Source organism: Rhinopithecus roxellana, chromosome 8 (genome assembly GCF_007565055.1).
Source record: "Rhinopithecus roxellana isolate Shanxi Qingling chromosome 8, ASM756505v1, whole genome shotgun sequence".
NCBI lineage: Eukaryota > Metazoa > Chordata > Mammalia > Primates > Cercopithecidae > Rhinopithecus > Rhinopithecus roxellana.
The window spans coordinates 48,970,736-48,996,051 of record NC_044556.1 but is presented as its reverse complement, the minus strand read 5'-3'; the positions used below and the strand labels follow the sequence as shown (position 1 = coordinate 48,996,051).

Genomic DNA, 25,316 nt, shown 5'->3' with positions numbered 1-25,316 from the left:
TAGTCCCAGCTACTCGGGAGGCTGAGGCAGGAGAATGGCGTAAACCCGGGAGGTGGAGCTTGCAGTGAGCTGAGATCCGGCCACTGCACTCCAGCCTGGGTGACAGAGTGAGACTCTGTCTCAAAAAAAAAAAAAAAAAAAGACAGCATGTATCAGTACTTCAGTCCTTCCTATTGCTAAATAATTTCCATCATATAGATACACCACATTTTATTAACCCATTTATCACTGGATAGACATTTCAGTTATTTTAACTTTTTATGAATAATGCTCCTATGAAAATTTATGTACAAATTTTTGGTAGACAAATATTTTTATATATCCTGGGTGTATAGCTAGGAAAGGAAGTGTTGGATCACATGGCAAATCTATGTTTAACTTTTTAAAGAACTTCCAGACTGTTTTCAAAGCAGTGGCACCATTTTGCATTACTAAGAACAGTGAATGGGGTTTCTAATTTCTCTACATCCTCACCAACACTTATTGTTATGTCTGCCTTTTATTATAAGCATCCTGGTATATATGAAGCCCTATGTCAAATGCGATTTTGATTTACATTTCCCTGAAGGCTAATGACCCTAAGGGTTTTAATAATCTCCACTTCTGTGCTACTTCTTCGCACATGGAAAAACCCGTTGCTAGGGGATTTTTGAGCTTTAGTGACTTAACTCTTAACACTGTCTAATGTTTTTATCTTAATTCAGTGCAGGAAAATACTGCAAGATTTTCAGACTTATACCTTCTCCACATGTGGGCCCTACAGAACTATTTGATGGCTCTGCCATTTTCCCCTTCAGAACTCCACAACAAGCAATGCCATCACCAGGTTATGAGCAATGGCAGGACCAGAAATCAGGGGCCACAAAGGTCTAAGTGTTGCCGGCAGGAAAGAAAGGAAGCACTGCATGCAGGGGGCAGCCCTAACTAGGAGCCGCTTGAAGCTGAGACAGCAGACATGTTGCAGTACTGTGGCTCCAGTTACACGTCCCTCCAGCGGGGCATATGGCATGAAGAGGCTAGGGCCAAGCAAAGCCCATGGCCATGGCCACCAGAACAAACAGAAAACACTCCCTCATGTACTGTAAAACCCAATCAAATAAGCCCACATCCATGCATATGCCTTCACTCACTAACTAGGAGGAGGACAAGGCTGTCTTTCAGGCTTTAGCCACCACAACTCCTGACAACAAATCCAGTACCAAACTCCATTCACAATGTCTCCAAAGAGCTAGAAAGCTGATCTCTTCATTGCGTGCTGGGAAAAGATGATAGCCACAACCTTAATGAATCCAAGAGAGAACTAATTGCTCTTCATTTCTACACTTTCTAATCAAGCTGTTGCCCTTGAGTTACATTTGTACTTGGAGGAGTCCCAGAACATTTGCTTAGAGAGAGATTAGATGGATACTACCCAAAGGACAGTCCACAGGCATTTATACATGGCCATCCTAGAAGAATGAATCATAGAGTGATCAAAGGGGATTTTTGGTTCCTGTGTTAGGCAATGACTATGCCGTTGGCAGCTCCTGGAATGGCAGGTCCCTTCATGATGCATGGAGTTCAACAGCCAGCTGTATCGAAGAGTATTCTTTCCATAGTAGTGTGGGGAGCACAAGCCCCACCCCCAAAGCCAGAAATCAAAGCCTTTCAGTGAGACTCAGTGGTATGTAATTTATTTATTTATCATCACAATTAAGAAAAACTGCCCAATGTCAGGATATACCTACCCCTTAGTAACATACTGTATATTGTGCATATTTTTATTACCATTTTGGTAACATTTATGTAATGACATATATTAACATCTTTTCTGTGTGTATAAATTTCAACAGTACAACTTATAAAATTCGAGTAGAACTTACTTTAGAAATTATCTACTCCAGAACTTAAGGAATGTCTGAGTTATTTAAGTGAGATAATATAAGTGAAAAAATTTTCATGGCATAATACAAAATGCAAAGTATTAGTATCCTATTTTTGACAAGCAGGACAGAAAGGAATAATTTTTCAGGAGAAAGCACAGGGATATATTTCCACTATTACACATTACAGTGCAACAATAGGTGCAGACAAAATAATTGTTTAAAGAAATTTGATTAAATTCATACAAAACATATATTTGGAAACATTTATTCGCTAACCAGGGGTTCTCATCTTTATGTGGCAACACATTGATGTTTGGGAGAGGTGTGTTACAAGCAATTTATTGACTATAATAAAGGCTTGAAGCTTGTGAATGATCTACTTTACCTATGATTCTTTTTATTAGAAATAAATATTTAAAGCTATTTGTAAATCATTTCATCCCCAATCATTTGCCTTAGAGATGACTGATTGGGAAAGAAAGAAGCAGAGTTGCTGCTCTCTGGCTGGGAACTGAACAGAACGTGCCACATGGTCTCCATTGGAACCATTGCTCTTACAGGGCCATGGTGCCACATTTACGCCCCAAAAAGCTGTTCTTTTCCTCGGGTCTCTAAGATGTTTGCACCAGAACCATTGAACGGAAATGTCCTCCAGTGGTCAGCTAAGACGTCCCTTCTTAACCTTTCTCTGTAGGTCTGACTAAAGTGCTGGATTTTATATCTTTCCTGTTCCCCTGACTTCCACCTGAGTTGTTTGTGAACAGTCTTTGAGCCCCAAGCTTTGGGTCCCTGTTTAGCTTGGATGCCACTGGGAGTATCAGACTCTGTGATGCCAGGGTCAAGGACCTAAGACACCTTCTCATAGGCAGGACATTGCAGGCCAGTCCTTCTCCACTCTGACATACATGTTCACGAGGGGGGCTCAGAATTTGCCAGTGGTTCTATGCTACCGCTGGCATAGGCTTGGGAGGAGTGCAATTTTCTGTGAGACCTCTATAGAGTTACCCTCTTGTCAAAGTTAACACAGGTTAAGAAATGCAAATTTATGTCATGTTTCAGGCAGAGACAGATGTTGAGAAATATGTGCCCAATAAATCCTATATAGTCTCATCATGAGGCTGATACGGTAAATATAATTGGTGGAAAAATAAGTCAATACTTTCATCCTTTTTTAATTCCAAGAAATTCATTTAATCAGTGTTAGCATTAACTTTTGTTTTGACTTGTTTTGTTTCGTTGTTGCTACTGACTGAACTGATTCTCAGGAGATTGAAAAGAGGTAGGTATTTTTCTTATTTGGTCCTTTCTCTCTCTCTTTATTTTATGGAATTATGGAATGCAGAAAAGGGAATTGGAAAGAGTATAGCCTTTAGAGTCAGATGGGCTTGGGTTAAATCTCAGCCACTAATATAGTAGCCAGGTAACGTGAAGCATCAGTTTCTCTACCATCAGAGTGAACAGGCAACCTACAGAATGGGAGAAAATTTTTGCAATCGACCCATCTGACAAAGGGCTAATATCCAGAATCTATAAAGAACTCAAACAAATGTACAAGAAAAAAATCAAACCACTCCATCAAAAAGTGGGCAAAGGATATGAACAGACATTCTCAAAAGAAGAGATTTATGCAGCCTACAGACACATGAAAAAATGCTCATCATCACTGCTCATCAGAGAAATGCAAATCAAAACCACAATGAGATACCATCTCACGCCAGTTAGAATGGCAATCATTAAAAAGTCAGGAAACAACAGGTGCTGGAGAGGTTGTGGAGAAACGGAACACTTTTACACTGTTGGTGGGACTGTAAATTAGTTCAACCATTGTGAAAGACAGTGTGGTGATTCCTCAAGGATCTAGAACTAGAAATACCATTTGACCCAGCCATCCCATTACTGGGTATACACCCAAAGGATTATAAATCATGCTGCTATAAAGACACATGCACACGTATGTTTATTGTGGCACTATTCACAATAGCAAAGGCTTGGAACCAACCCAAATGTCCACCAATGATAGACTGGATTAAGAACATGTGGCACATATACACCATGGAATACTATGCAGCCACAAAAAAGGATGAGTTCATGTCCTTTGTAGGGACATGGATGAAGCTGGAAACCATCATTCTCAGCAAACTATCCCAAGGACAGAAAACCAAACACCGCATGTTCTCACTCATAGGTGGGAAATGAACAATGAGAACACTTGGACACAGGGCGGGGAACACCACACACCAGGGCCTGTAATGGGGTGGCAGGAGGAAGGAGGGATAGCATTAGGGGGTATACCTAATGTAAATGACAAGTTAATGGGTGCAGCACACCAACATGGCGCATGTATACATATGTGACAAACCTGCACGTTGTGCACAGGTACCCTAGAACTTAAAGTATAATAATAAAAAAAGCATCAGTTTCCTTACTTGCAAATCTTAATCAATTCCTACTATACAAGGTTGTTGTGATACATACATGACACTGTGTGTGCAAAGCACCCAGTGCAGCTCCTGGTACCTTGTAAGTACTTAATAAGCACTAGCCACCATTATAATTGGGGCTATTGTTACTGTCAATCACAGGGCTATGTAGGGATGGAAGGGAAACTGGGATTGTTTGTTAAGCCAGTTTCTGTTATTCGGTCAACCATATACAAAAAACACACTGTGAACAGTGGTGCAGAGCAGAGTGTTCTGTGAAAGGGAAGATATTCCATTTACATTTTATGTATTTTTCACTTATGTGAAATTTTTCAGTGAGAAGGTGCTACTTTTGAAATTTAAAATTCCTGGGGCGGAGCAAGATGGCTGAATAGGAACAGCTCCAGTCTCCAACTCCCAGCGCGAGCAACAGAGAAGACCGGTGATTTCTGCATTTTCAACTGAGGTACTGGGGTCATCTCACTAGGGAGTGCCGGACAATCGGTGCTGGTCAGCTGCTGCAGCCCGACCAGCGAGAGCTGAAGCAGGGCGAGGCATCGCCTCACCTGGGAAGCACAAGGGGGAAGGGAATCCCTTTTCCTAGCCAGGGGAACTGAGACACACAACACCTGGAAAATCGGGTAACTCCCACCCCAATACTGCGCTTTAAGCAAACGGGCACACCAGGAGATTATATCCCACACCTGGCCGGGAGGGTCCCAAGCCCACAAAGCCTCCCTCATTGCTAGCACAGCAGTCTGCGATCTAACCGCAAGGCAGCAGCAAGGCTGGGGGAGGGACGCCCGCCATTGCTGAGGCTTAAGTAGGTAAACAAAGCCGCTGGGAAGCTCGAACTGGGTGGAGCTCACAGCAGCTCAAGGAAACCTGCCTGTCTCTGTAGACTCCACCTCTGGGGACAGGGCACAGATAAACAACAACAACAAAAAAAGCAGCAGAAACCTCTGCAGATGCAAACGACTCTGTCTGACAGCTTTGAAGAGAGCAGTGGATCTCCCAACACGGAGGTTGAGATCTGAGAACGGACAGACTGCCTGCTCAAGTGGGTCCCTGACCCCTGAGTAGCCTAACTGGGAGACATCCCCCACTAGGGGCAGACTGACACCCCACACCTCGCAGGGTGGAGTACACCCCTGAGAGGAAGCTTCCAAAGTAAGAATCAGACAGGTACACTCGCTGTTCAGCAATATTCTATCTTCTGCAACCTCTGGTGCTGAAACCCAGGCAAACAGGGTCTGGAGTGGACCTCAAGCAATCTCCAACAGTCCTACAGCTGAGGGTCCTGACTGTTAGAAGGAAAACAATCAAACAGGAAGGACACCTCTACCAAAACCCCATCAGTACGTCACCATCATCAAAGACCAGAGGCAGATAAAACCACAAAGATGGGGAAAAAGCAGGGCAGAAAAGCTGGAAATTCAAAAAATAAGACCACATCTCCCCCTGCAAAGGGGCGCAGCTCATCGCCAGCAATGGATCAAAGCTGGTCAGAGAATGACTTTGACAAGATGAGAGAAGAAGGCTTCAGTCCATCAAACTTCTCAGAGCTAAAGGAGGAATTACGTACCCAGCACAAAGAAACTAAAAATCTTGAAAAAAGAGTGGAATAATTGATAGCTAGAATAATTAAAGCAGAGAAGGTCATAAAGGAAATGACAGAGATGAAAACCATGACACGAGAAATACGTGACAAATGCACAAGCTTCAGTAACCAGTCTCGATCAACTGGAAGAAAGAGTATCAGCGATTGAGGATCAAATGAATGAAATGAAGCGAGAAGAGAAACCAAAAGAAGAAAGAAGAAAAAGAAATGAACAAAACCTGCAAGAAGTATGGGATTATGTAAAAAGACCAAATCTACGTCTGATTGGGGTGCCTGAAAGTGACGGGGAAAATGGAACCAAGTTGGAAAACACTCCTCAGGATATCATCCAGGAGAACTTCCCCAACCTAGTAGGGCAGGCCAACATTCAAATTCAGGAAATACAGAGAACGCCACAAAGATACTCCTCCAGAAGAGCAACTCCAAGACACATAATTGCCAGATTCACCAAAGTTGAAATGAAGGAAAAAATCTTAAGGGCAGCCAGAGAGAAAGGTCGGGTTACCCACAAAGGGAAGCCCATCAGACTAACAGCAGATCTCTTGGCAGAAACTCTACAAGCCAGAAGAGAGTGGGGGCCAATATTTAACATTCTTAAAGAAAAGAATTTTAAACCCAGAATTTCATATCCAGCCAAACTAAGTTTCATAAGTGAAGGAGAAATAAAATCCTTTACAGATAAGCAAATGCTTAGAGATTTTGTCACCACCACGCCTGCCTTACAAGAGACCCTGAAGGAAGCCCTAAACATGGAAAGGAACAACCGGTACCAGCCATTGCAAAAACATGCCAAAATGTAAAGACCATCGAAGCTAGGAAGAAACTGCATCAACTAACGAGCAAAATAATCAGTTAATATCATAATGGCAGGATCAAGTTCACACACAACAATATTAACCTTAAATGTAAATGGACTAAATGCTCCAGTTAAAAGACACAGACTGGCAAACTGGATAAAGAGTCAAGACCCACCAGCCTGCTGTATTCAGGAGACACATCTCACATGCAGAGACATACATAGGCTCAAAATAAAGGGATGGAGGAAGATCTACCAAGCAAATGGAGAACAAAAAAAAGGCAGGGGTTGCAATCCTAGTCTCTGATAAAACAGACTTTAAACCATCAAAGATCAAAAGAGACAAAGAAGGCCATTACATAATGGTAAAGGGATCCATTCAACAGGAAGAGCTAACTATCCTAAATATATATGCACCCAATACAGGAGCACCCAGATTCATAAAGCAAGTCCTTAGAGACTTACAAAGAGACTTAGACTCCCATACAATAATAATGGGAGACTTCAACACTCCACTGTCAACATTAGACAGATCAACGAGACAGAAAGTTAACAAGGATATCCAGGAATTGAACTCATCTCTGCAGCAAGCAGACCTAATAGACATCTATAGAACTCTCCACCCCAAATCAACAGAATATACATTCTTCTCAGCACCACATCGCACTTATTCCAAAATTGACCACATAGTTGGAAGTAAAGCACTCCTCAGCAAATGTAAAACAACAGAAATTATAACAAACTGTCTCTCAGACCACAGGGCAATCAAACTAGAACTCAGGACTAAGAAACTCAATCAAAACCACTCAACTACATGGAAACTGAACAACCTGCTCCTGAATGACTACTGGGTACATAACGAAATGAAGGCAGAAATAAAGACGTTCTTTGAAACCAATGAGAACAAAGATACAACATACCAGAATCTCTGGGACACATTTAAAGTAGTGTGTAGAGGGAAACTTATAGCACTAAATGCCCACAAGCGAAAGCTGGAAAGATCTAAAATTGACACTCTAACATCACAATTAAAAGAACTAGAGAGGTAAGAGCAAACACATTCAAAAGCTAGCAGAAGGCAAGAAATAACTAAGATCCGAGCAGAACTGAAGGAGCTAGAGACACAAAAAACCCTCCAAAAAAATCAATGAATCCAGGAGCTGGTTTTTTGAAAAGATCAACAAAATTGACAGACCGCTAGCAAGATTAATAAAGAAGAAAAGAGAGAAGAATCAAATAGACGCAATAAAAAATGATAAAGGGGATATCACCACCGACCCCACAGAAATACAAACTACCATCAGAGAATACTATAAACACCTCTACGCAAATATACTAGAAAATCTAGAAGAAATGGATAATTTCCTGGGCACTTACACTCTCCCAAGACTAAACCAGGAAGAAGTTGAATCCCTGAATAGACCAATAGCAGGCTCTGAAATTGAAGCAATAATTAATAGCCTACCAACCAAAAAAAGTCCAGGACCAGATGGATTCACAGCTGAATTCTACCAGAGGTACAAGGAGGAGCTGGTACCATTCCTTCTGAAACTATTCCAATCAATAGAAAAAGAGGGAATCCTCCCTAACTCATTTTATGAGGCCAACATCATCCTGATACCAAAGCCTGGCAGAGACACAACAAAAAAAGAGAATTTTAGACCAATATCCCTGATGAACATCGATGCAAAAATCCTCAATAAAATACTGGCAAACCGGATTCAGCAGCACATCAAAAAGCTTATCCACCATGATCAAGTGGGCTTCATCCCTGGGATGCAAGGTTGGTTCAACACAATCAAATCAATAAACGTAATCCAGCATATAAACAGAACCAAAGACAAGAACCACATGATTATCTCAATAGATGCAGAAAAGGCTTTTGACAAAATTCAACAGCCCTTCATGCTAAAAACTCTCAATAAATTCGGTATTGATGGAACGTATCTCAAAATAATAAGAGCTATTTATGACAAACCCACAGCCAACATCATACTGAATGGGCAAAAACTGGAAAAATTCCCTTTGAAAACTGGTAGAAGACAGGGATGCCCTCTCTCACCACTCCTATTCAACATAGTGTTGGAAGTTCTGGCTAGGGCAATCAGGCAAGAGAAAGAAATAAAGGGTATGCAGTTAGGAAAAGAAGTCAAATTGTCCCTGTTTGCAGATGACATGATTGTATATTTAGAAAACCCCATTGTCTCAGCCCAAAATCTCCTTAAGCTGATAAGAAACTTCAGCAAAGTCTCAGGATACAAAATCAATGTGCAAAAATCACAAGCATTCTTATACACCAGTAACAGACAAACAGAGAGCCAAATCATGAATGAACTTCCATTCACAATTGCTTCAAAGAGAATAAAATACCTAGGAATCCAACTTACAAGGGATGTCAAGGACCTCTTCAAGGAGAACTACAAACCACTGCTCAGGGAAATAAAAGAGGATACAAACAAATGGAAGAACATACCATGCTCATGGATAGGAAGAATCAATATTGTGAAAATGGCCATACTGCCCAAGGTTATTTATAGATTCAATGCCATCCCCATCAAGCTACCAATGAGTTTCTTCACAGAATTGGAAAAAACTGCTTTAAAGTTCATACGGAACCAAAAAAGATCCCACACTACCAAGACAATCCTAAGCCAAAAGAATAAAGCTGGAGGCATCACGCTGCCTGACTTCAAACTATACTACAAGGCTCCAGTAACCAAAACAGCATGCTACTGGTACCAAAACAGAGATATAGACCAATGGAACAGAACAGAGTCCTCAGAAATAATACCACACATCTACAGCCATCTGATCTTTGACAAACCTGAGAGAAACAAGAAATGGGGAAAGGATTCCCTATTTAATAAATGGTGCTGGGAAAATTGGCTAGCCATAAGTAGAAAGCTGAAACTGGATCCTTTCCTTACTCCTTATACGAAAATTAATTCAAGATGGATTAGAGACTTAAATGTTAGACCTAATACCATAAAAACCCTAGAAGAAAACCTAGGTAGTACCATTCAGGACATAGGCATGGGCAAGGACTTCATGTCTAAAACACCAAAAGCAACGGCAGCAAAAGCCAGAATTGACAAATGGGATCTAATTAAACTAAAGAGCTTCTGCACAGCAAAAGAAACTACCATCAGAGTGAACAGGCAACCTACAGAATGGGAGAACATTTTTGCAATCTACTCATCTGACAAAGGGCTAATATCCAGAACCTACAAAGAACTCAATCAAATTTACAAGAAAAAAACAAACAACCCCATCAAAAAGTGGGCAAAGGATATGAACAGACATTTCTCAAAAGAAGACATTCATACAGCCAACAGACACATGAGAAAATGCTTATCATCATTCGCCATCAGAGAAATGCAAATCAAAACCACAATGAGATACCATCTCACACCAGTTAGAATGGCAATCATTAAAAAGTCAGGAAACAACAGCTGCTGGAGAGGATGTGGAGAAATAGGAACACTTTTACACTGTTGGTGGGGCTGTAAACTAGTTCAACCATTATGGAAAACAGTATGGCGATTCCTCAAGGATCTAGAACTAGATGTACCATATGACCCAGCCATCCCACTACTGGGTAGATACCCAAAGGATTATAAATCATGCTGCTATAAAGACACATGCACACGTATGTTTATTGCGGCACTATTCACAATAGCAAAGACTTGGAATCAACCCAAATGTCCATCTGTGACAGACTGGATTAAGAAAATGTGGCACATATACACCATGGAATACTATGCAGCCATAAAAAAGGATGAGTTTGTGTCCTTTGTAGGGGCATGGATGCAGCTGGAAACCATCATTCTTAGCAAATTATCACAAGAAGAGAAAACCAAACACTGCATGTTCTCACTCATAGGTGGGAACTGAACAATGAGATCACTTGGACTTGGGAAGGGGAACATCACACACCGGGGCCTATCATGGGGAGGGGGGAGTGGGGAGGGATTGCATTGGGAGTTATACCTGATATAAATGACAAATTGATGGGTGCTGACGAGTTGATGGGTGCAGCACACCAACATGGCACAAGTATACATATGTAACAAACCTGCACATTATGCACATGTACCCTAGAACTTAAAGTATAATAATAATAATTTAAAAAGAAATTTAAAATTCCTATATAGTTTTTATTTTAAAAATGAAATGTTAAGGACAAGACTCCCTGTATAGTTCCTTAACTTTTCCTGTGCATCTATAATTGTTCCAAAATAAAACATTTTAAAATCTCTATTTGATAAATAAAATAAAGGAGATATATATATATATATATATATATATATAGAGAGAGAGAGAGAGAGAGAGAGAGAGATATTACATAAGATTGGAGCCAAGGAGGCTTTTGGTCATGTGAAATGTTTATCTTCCTGGAAGATGTTCATAAACACCAAAAGTTGATTTCCACAAGGTAGGTGAATACTAAGAGATGATTGATATACTTGGTCTGATCTGATCTTATGAAATATGAAATTTTCATGATCATAAAAATGCTATGTTTTCACATTGAAAGAACAGTGGAATCTTGGAGCTAAAAAGGACTATAAGAATCAACTCAAATGATCTTCACTTGAGACATGAGTTAATCTTTGCAGGAGATGCAGCTATCCAGCCTCTGTTTGAATATCTCCAATACTGTCATCTCATTACTCTATATATTATAAAATGCTTGCTTAAGTAGCCTAAATGCAATTAATGAAATAAGAAGTTGCAATGTTAAAAAAATAAAGAAAGAATAGTTATCAGGTCTCTATACTTATATTTACACACTTCAATTAAGTAGAAGGTGGAGATTTCAATTCATATTCCAAGTGGATGACCAAGAAATTTTTGGAATGAAGCAAATAAATAGAGTTGTGAGCATGTAACTGAATATTCATGCATTGTTATGAAAAGGGGGTGTTGCTCAGTAGTCAAAAATGAGACTCTGAATTCAGAATAGCAGGATAAGCTCTTAAAGTCTCAGTTTTCTTATCTGCAAAATGGGGTTAATAGCAGTATTTACACTTTTTAGTTGTTTTGAGAATAAATGGGATAATCCATGAAGATTGCCTGGCACACAGCACATGCTCAACCAGTATTAATAAGATGAACAGTGTTGGTATTAGTAATATATACAAGAGGATAGGAAAACACAGTGCCTTACTTTGAGGTGGCCTTGACTGGCTAATCATACATTTTCCAGGAAGGTGTCCAGTGCTGAATAGGTGAGAACAACAAGGTCATCATTTTTATCATCACCATAGGCTGTTGAGACACAAGGGACCTCAGAGGTCAACCAGTCTGGATCTTTGTTTAGGAAGCAATGAAAGAGAAGCCTAAATCATACTCTAACAGAAGTAAATCTCTAGGTTACTCCCTTCATAATTTTTAAAGAATATGTGAGGCCGGGCGCGGTGGCTCAAGCCTGTAATCCCAGCACTTTGGGAGGCCGAGACAGGCGGATCACGAGGTCAGGAGATCGAGACCATCCTGGCTAATACGGTGAAACCCCGTCTCTACTAAAAAATACAAAAAACCAGCCGGGCGACGAGGCGGGCGCCTGTAGTCCCAGCTACTCGGGAGGCTGAGACAGGAGAATGGCGTAAACCCGGGAGGCGGAGCTTGCAGTGAGCTGAGAGCCGGCCACTGCACTCCAGCCTGGGCGGCAGAGCAAGACTCCGTCTCAAAAAAAAAAAAAAAAAAAAAAAAAAAGAATATGTGATTCGAGACAAATAGGAGGTAGACAAAAGTTGGAGCAACTCAGAAGGAAGGAGCCAATTCTGGGTACCAGCCTCCATGGCTTTGCTTCTCTGCTCCCTTTACCTCAAATGATTATCCCCATATTTCTGCCTGTTTAAATCCTTTAACGTCCACCACAGTGTTATGTCTTTAAAAATCTTTTGATATCTCTAATCCCACAGACGTTCTTTATGGTGCTTCTATATTCATCAAACATTTATTGAATGCATGCTTGTACATGAGGCTCCAAGCTACGTTTTCATACAGAATTGAAAGGCTCAGACTGTAACTTCAAGGTATTTGTATTTAAGACGGAAATGGGGGCTTTGAGCAAGCACTGAGTGTTCTCTTCCTACAAGTGTTTAGCCAGGGGCTATCTGACCAAAGATTAATAAAGAAAAAAAATAATAATAATAATTTAAAAAGTAAACAAAATGTCACAAAGCTTTCTGTCTCATATTGTAGTTTATCTTCCCATTAGATTGTTTGCTTATTGAAGACAGGAATAAGGTCTTACTCCCCTTTGGGTCTCTTTATAATACCTATTATAGAGCTGTATTAGACCCTATGGAGGAACTAAATTGGTTTGAATTGAAAACTAGCTACTACCAAAGAAAAGATTATTGGAAAATGCTGAAAGAAAGTAAGAATTTCATAGCTTGAAGAATTTTATAGCTAGAAGGCACTTACATGTCATAAGAGGTAGCAATTTGTCTTTTCTTTTTCCTTTACACTAGGAGAAGTGCAGGTGAGATATAAAGGAATGAAAGAAATATTAAATGCTGGAATAAATTTCGGAGATGCAACGGAGAATTTTTCTTGACAAATTTATTAAGAAAAGACTTAACCTACTAATTTTAGGGGTAAGTATAGCTCTGTTAGGTGGAAATAGTTTACACTTGCTGCTCAAGTGTGGTCCCTGGGTCAGCAGCATTGGTGTTGCCTGGGAACTTACTGGAACTGCAGGTTATTTACATGCACATTCAAGTTTGGGAATGCACTGGCCTGCACGATGACCTCCGAATATGCCATCTGGTTCCAGGCACTCATATTATGGGGGAGAATACAAATAGAAATCTAGGCCAGGTGAAAATAATTCATAAATTCATGGCAATAAATTAACTTTACCACAAGCACCTGAAATAATTTGGGTTCTCTTTTAGAGAAATTGACCTGCATACTGGTATTCTGCGCGTGTGTGAGAGCGCGCATGTGTGCGTGTGCGTGTGTGTGTGTGTGCGCGCGCGTGCACGCGTGTGGTTTAAGTAGATCAGCAATTTACCGGGCAACATGAAAATTCAATTTAAAAAGTTTAATGATTGCTTTGTGCTACCGAAATTAAGTATAAGTAGATGTTACCCTGATGTGCTGTAAGGATTTTCAAAATCACATCAGTTACTCTAGTTAATGTATGCCCATTTTGTTTCTTTTGAGGAAATAAACCCGTTAAGGTTAGTCAACAAAACATTTCATTTATTGCCAAAGAAAAAAAAAATCCTCTTTTAAGACATGTACGCTTGTTTATTTTCCACAGTTTATATTTAGACTTAAAAATTATTTATGTTTAACTTCAGTACCAACTTTCTATTGAAATTTAAATACCTTAAGCTCCTGAAGCCCTCGAGATTTGGAATTTTTAATGAAAGCTGTACTGGCATATTAATCACGTGCCTTGAATTCTCAGAATCAAAGAATGCATGGGCTTTCAAGACTATAGAGCAGTTTGCAAATATAAGACATTATCAGTATCACTACTAATAATTATTATATGACTTAAACCCTCTGTGCCTCAGTTTATTTATCTCCAAAACGGGTATGGTAGGTTGTCTTATAGGTTATTATGTGAATCAAATAAGTTAATAAATGTAAAAAGCTGAGATGTAATACATGTAAAAAGTTAGCACATAATAGAGATTTAACTAGTGTTAGCTATTATTATCTAATGTTTGTTTCTATGCATTACTCAGTTTGAAAAATACTGTTTGAATTCAGGTATGTAAAAATGTTGCATCTTTTCAAAGACACTCATTGGGTTTTCGTTGGATGCATTATACTAAAATCAATTTAATCATTAAAGAAAAACACACTTTGAAACTATTAAGCAAGATATATATATTTTTGTTGTTGTTGTTGTTGTTGTGTTTTCTGAGATGGAGTCTTACTCTGTTGCCCAGGCTGGTTTGCAGTGGCGCGATCTCGGCTCACTGCAACCTCCGCCTCCCAGGTTCAAGCAATTTTCCTGCCTCAGCCTCCTGAGTAGCTAGGATTACAGGTGTGTGCCACTACACCCAGCTAATTTTTGTATTTTTAGTAGAGACAGGGTTTCACCATGTTGTCCAGGCTGGTCTCAAACTCCTGACTTTGTGATCCACCCTCCTCGGCCTCCCAAAGTGCTGGGATTACAGACAGGTGTGAGCCACCACGCCCAGCCTAAGCAAGATTTTTTTAAAAGCCAATTTTTTGGTACAGAACCAGTCTAAGAAAAATCACCCTCAAATTATTTTTTTCTATGACATCTATCTCCATGTGATCATGGAGAATAAAGTCATTATTATACGGGAGAGGGTTTTCCATGAAGCTGCCTATTCCTAGGAATAAGAATTTAAATTCTAAGGGACAAGTGCATATTGTATTACAGAAAGTGTCATGCATAGGTGGTGATTGCTAATAACAAATTTTAATGATGACGGTGGTGATCGTCTCAGTCCTTTTTGCATTCCTCTAAAAGAATACCTGATGATGGGTAGTTCATAAAGAAAAGAATTTTATTTGGCTCACAGTTCTGGAGGCTGTACAAGAAGCACAGCACCAGCATCTTCTGGTGAGGGTCTCAGGAAGCTTCCAATCATGACAGAAAGGGAAGTGGAGCTGGCATGCAAAGTGGCGAGAGAGAGAACGAGAGAGAGGAGGAGATGCCAGGCTTTTTGACAATCAGTCATGACATGAACTAATAGAATGAGAACTCACTCATTACTGCAAGGATGGCACCAAGCTGTTCATGAGAGATTCGCCCCCATGAGCCGAACCTCCCACTAGGCCCCACTTCCAACATCTGGGATCAAATTTCAGCATGAAATTTGGAGGGTGAAATATCCAAACTACATCAGGGATGATGGGTAATAAGAAAAAATAAGGCCAGGCACAGTGGCTCACCCTGTAATCCCAACACTTTGGGAGGCTGAGGTTGGCAGATCACTTGAACCCAGGAGTTTGCGATCAGCCTGGACAACATGTCCAAACCCCGTCTCTGCAAATAATACAAAAAATTAGCCAGGTGGGGTGGTGCGTGCTTGTGATCCCAGCTACTCAGAAGGCTGAAGTGGGAGGATTGACAGCCTGGGAGGTTGAAGCTGCAGAGAGCCAAGATTGCACCACTGCATTCCAGCCTCAGCAACAGAGCCAACAGAGCAAAACCCTCTCTCAAAAAAAAAAAAAAAAAAAAAGAATAAGAAAAAATTCACATTACTACTTACCCATCTTATCCCCCTGGCCCACAAGAAATTAGATTAGTCAGTTAAACTACCGAAAAAAAGTTACATGTAGACATATATAGAGAGATTTTTTTTAATGCCCTATAAATATGTTCCTCAGGAACTGACTTCAACTAATATGAAGTCACATTTCAAAACCTTTATAATAAGCAGTGTGTGCAACCTCAGAAACCATATTTCAGAAAATCCCTGAAAATTTATATTCAGTTTTCTAATTTAGATATCCATAGACTGGGTGGTGTTTGGATCAGTTTCCCAAAGTAAACTCTTACAGAACCACCTTCCATGAGGAATTTCATTTCTTCCTGTGAATACATCTAGACATCTACCTATAAAAGAGATTTTCATATCTACCTTTTTGATATGAGGAGTGAAAAAAAGTCACTGATTTTCGAATGACTCAAAGTTTATGCAGTTAACAGAGAAAACAGAATAAAACACACACATAACATCAGAAATTTCCAGGAGTACATGCAGATTCCCAGCTCAGTTCCAATGGTGATTTGCTGTAAATCATTGCTAATAAGGGATTAATAAGGGAAATGCTTATTATTTAGGGAAATTACTTAGGAAAAGCAATGCCTACAGCTGAGGTAGGTAGGGTTCTGAGTATTTTCAAATCCTTTCTGGATACCTCTTTACCACATTTTCTGTAAACACTGAGGAGCACAAGATTCCCACCTTAGCCTTCCTCTCCTCTCACTCTATCTATTCTTCTTGATTGAATTTATGTACACCTGTTGCTGCAACAGTGGTCTTCAGGATGACTCCCAAATTAGTATCTGCAGTTCTAGCCTGTCTCCTGAGACCAAATCCTGTATTTTGAACAGCCTATTGGGAATTTCTGCATGGAGATCCCACAGTTACCTAACATTCAACATTATTCGAATCTAATCTACTATCTCCTCCCCCTAAACCTGCTCTACCTCATGTATTTCCTGCTTTAATTAATGATCCCACCAGCCAGCCAGCCTGCCCAAACCGATTCCATGTCCTCACACATCCTCACCACTCATGGACTTTAAAGCGCTTCAACCATGGCTTCCTCTCTGTGAACCAATGCTTCAGGGATTTTCTCCAAGCTCCAAAACATCTTTAGGTATAGACCATTTCATTTTAATCTGTTTTTAGCACTCAAACCACTCTTTGGGACCAAACAAAGGTGTTTTAACCTGAGGCACATGGACTATCAACAATAGGCAGACTCTGTAACTCTTCTTGCCCATTCTTACACCAAAGCCTGGCTTCCAGGCAGACACATAGCGAGACCCACATCTCTGAAAAATATTTTTTTAATTGGCCCAGCATAGTGGTGTATGCCTATAGTCCCAGCTACTTATGAGGCTGTGGCATGAGGACTGCTTGAGCCCAGGAGTTTGAGGCTGCAGTGAGCCATGACTACACCACTGTACTCCAGCCTGGGCAACAGAGTGAGACCCCATCTTAAAAACAAAGGTAGGAAAAAATATAGCCTGAAGAGACAATACGATCATAAAAACCAGACTCAAATATGAGAAATATTTTTAAACCATCAGACAAGGAATTTAAAATTATAATGATTAATCGCTTAAAAGCCTTAATGGAAAAAGTAACCAACCTGCAAGATCACATAGTTGATTTCAGCAGAGAGGTGAAAACTATGAGAAAAGATCAAATGGAAGTGCTATAAATGAAAAACACGGTAATAAAGATGAAGAATTCATTTAACAGGTTCTTCGATAAACTTGATACAGCTGAAGAAAGAATTCATGAATTTCAAAATAGGTCAACAGAGGCCAGGTACAGTGGCTCACAGCTGTAATCCCAACACTTTGGGAGGCTGAGGTAAGTGGATCACCTGAGGTCAGGAGTTCGAGGTCAGCCAGGCCAACACGGTGAAACCCTGTCTCAGGCTGGGTGTGGTGGCTCACACTTGTAATCCCAGCACTTTGGGAGGCCGAGGCAGATGGATCACGAGGTCAGGAGATCAAGACCATCCTGGCTAACATGGTGAAACCCCGTCTCTACCAAAATACAAAAACAAAATTAGCCAGGCATGGTGGCGGGCGCCTGTAGTCCCAGCTACTCAGGAGGCTGAGGTGGGAGAATGGTGTGAACCCGGGATGGGGAGCTTGCAGTCAGCCGAGATTGTGCCACTGCACTCCAGCCTGGGTGACAGAGCGACAGCGAGATTTCATCTCAAAAAAAAAGAAAAGGAAAGAAAGAAAGAAACACCATCTCTACTAAAAACTACAAAAAAAAAAAAAAAAAAAAAAAGCTGGATGCAGTGGTGGATGCCTGTAATCTCAGCTACTCAGGAGGCTGACGGCAGAAGAATCTCTTGAAACTGAGAGGCGGAGGCTGTGGTGAGCCAAGATCATGCCACTGCACTCCAGTCTCGGTGAAAGAGTGAGACTTCATCTCAAAAATTAAAAAAAAAAAGAAAAAAAGAAAATAGGTCAACAGAAATTACACAAACCAAACACAAGGAGAAAAAAAAGAGTTAAAAGCAATTTTTAAGCCAGAGTATCCAAGAGATCTGGTACAGTACCAAACTGTCTAAAAATTGGAATTTGAGAAGGAAGAGACAAGTAGTAGGAGGAAAAAAACAACCAACAGGGCATCACAAATAAGAAATATAGCAGATTTCACATCAGAAACTACACAGTCAAGTGCTAAATGAAATGGTGTGACATCTTTAAAGTGCTAAATCGGAAAAAAAGAAAAAAAAATAACCTGTTAACCTAAGACATCCTTCAAATATTGAGAGAAATAAGGATTTTCTCAGACAAATAAAAACTGAGGGAATGTGTTGCCAACAAATATACTCTAAACAAATGTTAATGTAAGTTTTTCAGGTATAAGAAATATACTGTCAGAAACATGGATCTATACAAGCAAATGGAAAATGTTTGAAACGAATTAAATCAAGATAAATGTATTGGGTTGAATAGTGTTCCCCTAACATTCATGTCTAACCAGAATGTGATCTTATTCGGAAACAGGGCCTTTGAAGGTGTAATTATTTAAGTTAATATGAGATTATACTGGATTAAGGTGGGACCTAAACACAGTTAGTGGCATCATTATAAGAAAAGGAGAGGACAAATAAAGACACACACAAATGAGAGCGCCATGCAAAAATAGAGGCAAAGACTGGAGTCATGCAGCTACAAGCCGAGGAACAACAGAGATTGTCAGGAACCACTAGCTGTTAGGGAGAAACAGAAAGGTATTCTTCCCTAGAGCCTTCAAATTGGGTTTTAAAAGGCAGCATCCAACTATATACCGTCTAAAAGAAACCCACTGTAAATATAAGGAGAGCGGAGAGTTGAAAGTAAAAGAAGAGAGAAAGATATACTATGCAAATGTTGCATAGTAAAAGTGGGCAAAGGATATATTAATTTTAGACAAAATAGACTTCAGAATGAAGGAAGATCACCAGGGATTAAAAGGAACATTGCATAATGATCAATCAAATCTCCACAAAGACATTATCCTTTAAGTGTAAGCACCTGACAAAGAACTTCAAATTACGTGAGGCCAAACCTGACAGATCTGAAAGGAAAAATAGACAAATGCACAATTATAGTTGGAAACTTCTACACGCCTTTCTCATTAACAATAAATATCAAGCAGAGCATATTCTTTGGCCATAGAGAATAATAATATTAGAAAGATACCTAGAATATTCCCAAATATTGGCTATTAAACAATACATTTTAAGATAACTTATGAAACAAAGAAAGTCTCAAAGGAAATTTTTAAATATTTTGAATTGAATGAAAATAAAAACAATAAATCAAAAATTCTGAAATACAGCTAAAGCAGGGTTTAGACAGAAATATGTATCACTTAATGTGTATATTAGAAAAGCCTGTGTCTATAATCATTGACCTAAACTTCTGCCTTAGAGAAAGAAGAAGATATCAAACCCAAAGCAAACAAAAGTAAAGAAACAATAAAGATTTGAGAAAAAAATCAATGAAATTGAAATAGAGAAAAATCTGTGAAAATAAACTAGTTCTTTAAAAAGAGCAATAAGATTGATAAACATCTAGGCAGGCTGACTAAGAAAAAAAGACGGAAGACACAAATTATAAATGTCAGGAATAAGACAAGAGCGATCAATACTGACCCTACATTAAAAGGATAATTATGGAATACTACTACTTGACAGCATAGATGAAACACAACACTTTCTTGAAGACATCAGAAGGTCCCAAAACTCACTCAAGAAGAAGTGGATAACCTGGATAGTTCTATGTATGTTAAAGGAATTGAATATTTAGTTTAAAACATTCCAAAAAAGAAAAGTCCAGGCCCATATGACTTGGGTTTTTTTTTTCTTTTCTTTTCTTTTCTTTTTTCTGTTTTTTTGAAACTTGGTAGATTTTTATTCAAACAATAAATCACTAAAACAAAAAAAAAGAAAAGGAAAGGAAAAAAGGACAGGATAATTGGAAAAACTTGAACATACTGACTTGATAATGCCTTAGTAGACATTATTTTCTTTTTTTATATTAATTTTTTAAGTTCTGAGGTACATGTGCAGGATGTGCGTGTTTGTTACATAGGTAAATGTGTGCCATGGTGGTTTGCTGCACCTAACAACCCATCACCTAGGTATTAAGCCCAGCATGCAAATGACCCCCATTAAAAAGTGGGCAAAGGATATAAACAGACACTTCTCAAAAAAAAGACATACTTGCAGCCAACAAACATATGAAAAAAACCTCAACATCACTGATCATTAGAGAAATGCAAATCAAAACCACAATGAGATACCCATCTCACACCAGTCAGAATGGTGTTTATTAAATAGTCAAGAAACAACAGATGCTGGTGAGATTGTGGAGAAACAGGAACATTTTTACACTGTTGGTAGAAATGTAAATTAGTTCAACCATTGCGGAAGACAGTGTGGTGATTCCCCAAAGATTTAGAACTGGAAATATCATTTAACCCAGCAAACCCATTAACTGAGTATGGATCCAAAGGAATATAAATCATTCTTTCTTTTTGTTTTATTTTATTTTAGTTTAGTTTAGTTTAGTTTTGGAGACAGAGTCTCAGTCTGTCACCCAGGCTGGAGTGCAGTGGCGTGATCTCGGCTCACTGCAACCTCTGCCTCCTAGGTTCAAGCGATTTTCTTATCTCAGCCTCCTGGGTAGCTGGGACTACAGGCACATGCCACCACACCCAGCTAATTGTTTTTGGTTTTTGTTTGTTTGTTTGTTTTGTATTTTTAGAAGGGACAGGGTTTCACCATGTTAGCCAAGATGATCTCTATTTCCTGAGCTCATGATCCACCCACCTCAGCCTCCCAGAGTGCTGAGATTACAGCCGTGAGCCACTGTGCCCGGCCTAACTCATTCTATTATAAAGATACATGCAGGCATATGTTCTCTGCAGCATTATTCACAATACCAAAGACAGGGAATCAACTCAAATGCCCATCAATGACAGACTGGATAAAGAAAATGTGGTGTATATACATCATGGAACACTATGCAGCCATAAAAAGTAATGAGATCATGTCCTTTGCAGTGACATGGATGAAGCTGGAAGCCATTATCCTCAACAAACTAACACAGAAACAGAAAATCAAAAGCTGCATGTTCTCACTTACAAGTGAAAGCTGAACAATGAGATCACATGGACAGACACAGGGAGGGGAACAACACTCACTGGGGCCTGTTGGGGAAGGGCAAAGCAAGTGGGGAGAACATCAGGCTTACATGATTTCACTGTTGAATTTGACCAGGCATTTAAGGAACACATTACACCAATTATAAACAATTTCTCACAGAAAATATAAGAGGAGAGAAACTTCTGCACATATTTCATATGGCCAGCATGAGCCTGATAACAAAACTAGACAAAGATATTACAAGAAAACTAAAGATCATAAATATAGATGTAAAAGTCCTCAACGAAATATTAGCAAATTGAATCCAGAAGTATATAAAAAGAATAATACATTGCAATTAATTGAGATTGATTCTAGGAATGCAAAGTTAGTTTATCATTGAAAAAGTCAATCCATATAATTTACCATATTAACAGACTAAATAAGAACACACACACACACACATATATATATATATATATATATATTATTATACTTCAAGTTCTAGGGTACATGTGCATAACGTGCAGGTTTGTTACATATGTATACTTGTGCCATGTTGGTGTGCTGCACCCATCAACTCGTCAGCACCCCATCAACGCGTCATTTACATCAGATATAACTCCCAGTGCAATCCCTCCCCCTTCCCCCCTCCCCATGATAGGCCCCAGTGTGTGATGTTCCCCTTCCCGAGTCCAAGTGATCTCATTGTTCAGTTCCCACCTATGAGTGAGAACATGCGGTGTTTGGTTTTCTGTTCATGCGATAGTTGGCTAAGAATGATGGTTTCCAGCTGCATCCATGTCCCTACAAAGGACACAAACTCATCCTTTTTTATGGCTGCATAGTATTCCATGGTATATATGTGCCACATTTTCTTAATCCAGTCTGTCACTGATGGACATTTGGGTTGATTCCAAGTCTTTGCTATTGTGAATAGTGCCGCAATAAACATACGTGTGCATGTGTCTTTATAGCAGCATGATTTATAATCCTTTGGGTATATACCCAGTAATGGGATGGCTGGGTCATATGGTACTTCTAGTTCTAGATCCTTGAGGAATCGCCATACTGTTTTCCATAATGGTTGAACTAGTTTATAATCCCACCAACAGTGTAAAAGTGTTCCTATTTCTATTATCTCAGTAGATGCAGAAAAATCATTTAAGAAAATTCAACGTCCATTCATGATAAAACCTATCAATAAAGTTGGGATAAACTGGAACTTTTTAACCTAATAAAGAGTATTGAGCACATATAATGCAGCAGGCATATAACTTATATTATCTCATATTAGTTTTCCCAACAATTGTTAAGATAGACACCATTAATATCAGAATACAATGAGCAAACTAAGAACAGAGATCAACTAACTTTTCCACTGTCTACATCTAGTAAATGGCAGACATAGAATTTCAAACCACATCTTTTAGGCTCAAGAGCCCGCTGTTTCTACTATATCATCTTCCCTTTAAGACAGAAAAAGAAATAAAAGTTGCAGTTCACGATAATGTTTCAGAGATTAGAAAGCATAGCTTAATACAAATTTGGCAATTGTATCAATTCTCTTTTCAGGATGAACATAATAGTTTCTGAGCTTAAATCTAGGACTACTAAAGTTTAATAAGGAAAAAAGAAAAATATATAAGTAAAATATATATTATTGGTTGAAATTTCTTATATCTTATAAACCCTGAAAAACATGTTTTAACTCTTACTGAGAAAAATAAAGTTATCTAAAACCAGGCTGACTTAAAATTTAATTCTGAGAAATAATCAGAAATGCTCACAGATACTCATGTCTGAAAATTTTCATTCCAGTATTTATAATAGCAAAAGGAATAGAAGCCATCTAAATGTTCAATCAAAAGAGAGATACTAAATTTATTTTGTGTGATAGAATAATACAGTGTAATTTTGGGAATTTGTGCTCCTAATATTTTAAACTCATAAGTAGAGATCAGGATTCATATATAGAGAAAAAGACTGGAATGGATAATACTGAAAGGTAGCATTGATTCCACGGATGCTTTTATCCTTCTTTATATCTTTCTGCATTTTCTTAATTTTTCATAATAAAAATGTGTTACTTAAAAAATAAGATATTTACAAAAAGGAATTTAACACAGTGAAGTGCAATTTTAGAAAGAAGCTAATGCAGAGCCAGTGAAAATGAGCTTACTTTAACATGGGGGTTAACAGCTTGTTGCTGATTTTAAAACGTCTCCATTTATTCTTACCAGCCAGCAGACATACAAAACCCTGTGCGAAGTTGTGATCTTCCTAAAGGTACTCCTGCATACCTCTTCAGGCTGCTGTGTATACATTATTTGACATGGCTCTGCAAGTTCAGAAACCCAATAGTGGTGCTTTCAGTAGTTCTCATTATAGTTTCTTTTTTCTTATCATTTTGTAGCTGAGACATCATTTGAAATAAACAAATGTCACTGAATTTGTCTTCCTGGGATTTTTCAACCATCCAACTGACACGGCTTGTTCTTTCTGGTTTCATGATCATTTACCTAACAACCTGACAACTCTCCTAGGGAACATGCTCATAATGCAGGCCACCAGGGTCAGTCCTGCCCTCCAAACTCCAATGAGTTATTTCATCAGCAATCTGAGCTTCCTGGATATCTGCTACGTATCTACCACCATCTTGGTCATGCCAGTGAACTTATTCCAGGAGAAGAAGACCATCTCCTATGAGGGCTGCCCTTCTCAGATCTTCTTCCTTGTGACATGAGCTGGCATTGAGGGTGTCTTTTTGGCTGCTATGGCTTATGACCACTATGTGGCTATTTGCCACCCTCTTCAATATGGGATCCTCATGAGTGCAAAGGTCTGTGTTTGTTTAATGACTTGGTCCTGGATGTGTGGGCTGGTGAATTCTGGGACACACACAGTGTTGACAGCTACAATTACTCTGTATGAACCCAAACCAGACCCACTGCTTGCTCTGCGGCATCCCATTGCTCCTGAGGCTCTCCTTCTCAGACACTTCTGTCAGTGAGTCTGTGCTCCATGGGGCCAGTGCCACTATTGGCCTGAGCCCCTGCCTGTTTACTGCAGCATCTGACATACTCATCATTTCTGCTATCCTTCAGATTCCCTCTCCTCAGGGCCAGAGAAAGATCTTTTCTACCTGGGCATCCCACCTCACTGTGGTAGTGGTCTTCTTTGGGATATCCCCCTTCAACTATGACACGCCTAAGTAACTCCTAGCTACTTACCTAGGAACTTTGCTTTCAACAAAATTGAAGGAGGACCTAGTTCAGTAGTCAGATGGTACATCACTTTTTATATTTACTTAGACATTTACCATTTCTGATGATTTTTATCATTTCATAAAGATTCTAGATTCCATCTGATATCATTTCTCTTCAGCCAGAAGAATGTTGTTTAGTATGTTCTATTATACAGCTCTTCCAGCAACATAATCTGTTAGTTTTCTTTCATCTGAGATTGTCATTATTTTACCTTAATTCTAGAAGAATACTTTCTCTAACAAAATTCTGGGTTGAAAGTTTTTTTCTTTGACTACTTTTTTTTTTTTTTTTTTTTTTTTTTGAGTCGGAGTCTTGCTCTGTCACCCAGGCTGGAGTGCAGCGGCCGGATCTCAGCTCACTGCAAGCTCCGCCTCCCGGGTTTACGCCATTCTCCTGCCTCAGCCTCCCGAGTAGCTGGGACTACAGACACCCACCACCTCGCCCGGCTAATTTTTTGTATTTTGTTTTTTAGTAGAGACAGGGTTTCACCGTGTTAGC

The 25,316-nt window shown here is 39.3% G+C and overlaps 1 pseudogene; it reads left to right on the top strand.

Annotated features, from left to right (window-relative positions):
• The first annotated feature begins 1,510 nt into the window (after window positions 1–1,510).
• On the top strand, window positions 1,511–24,767 carry LOC104678677 (annotated as a pseudogene).
• Window positions 24,768–25,316: the final 549 nt, after the last annotated feature.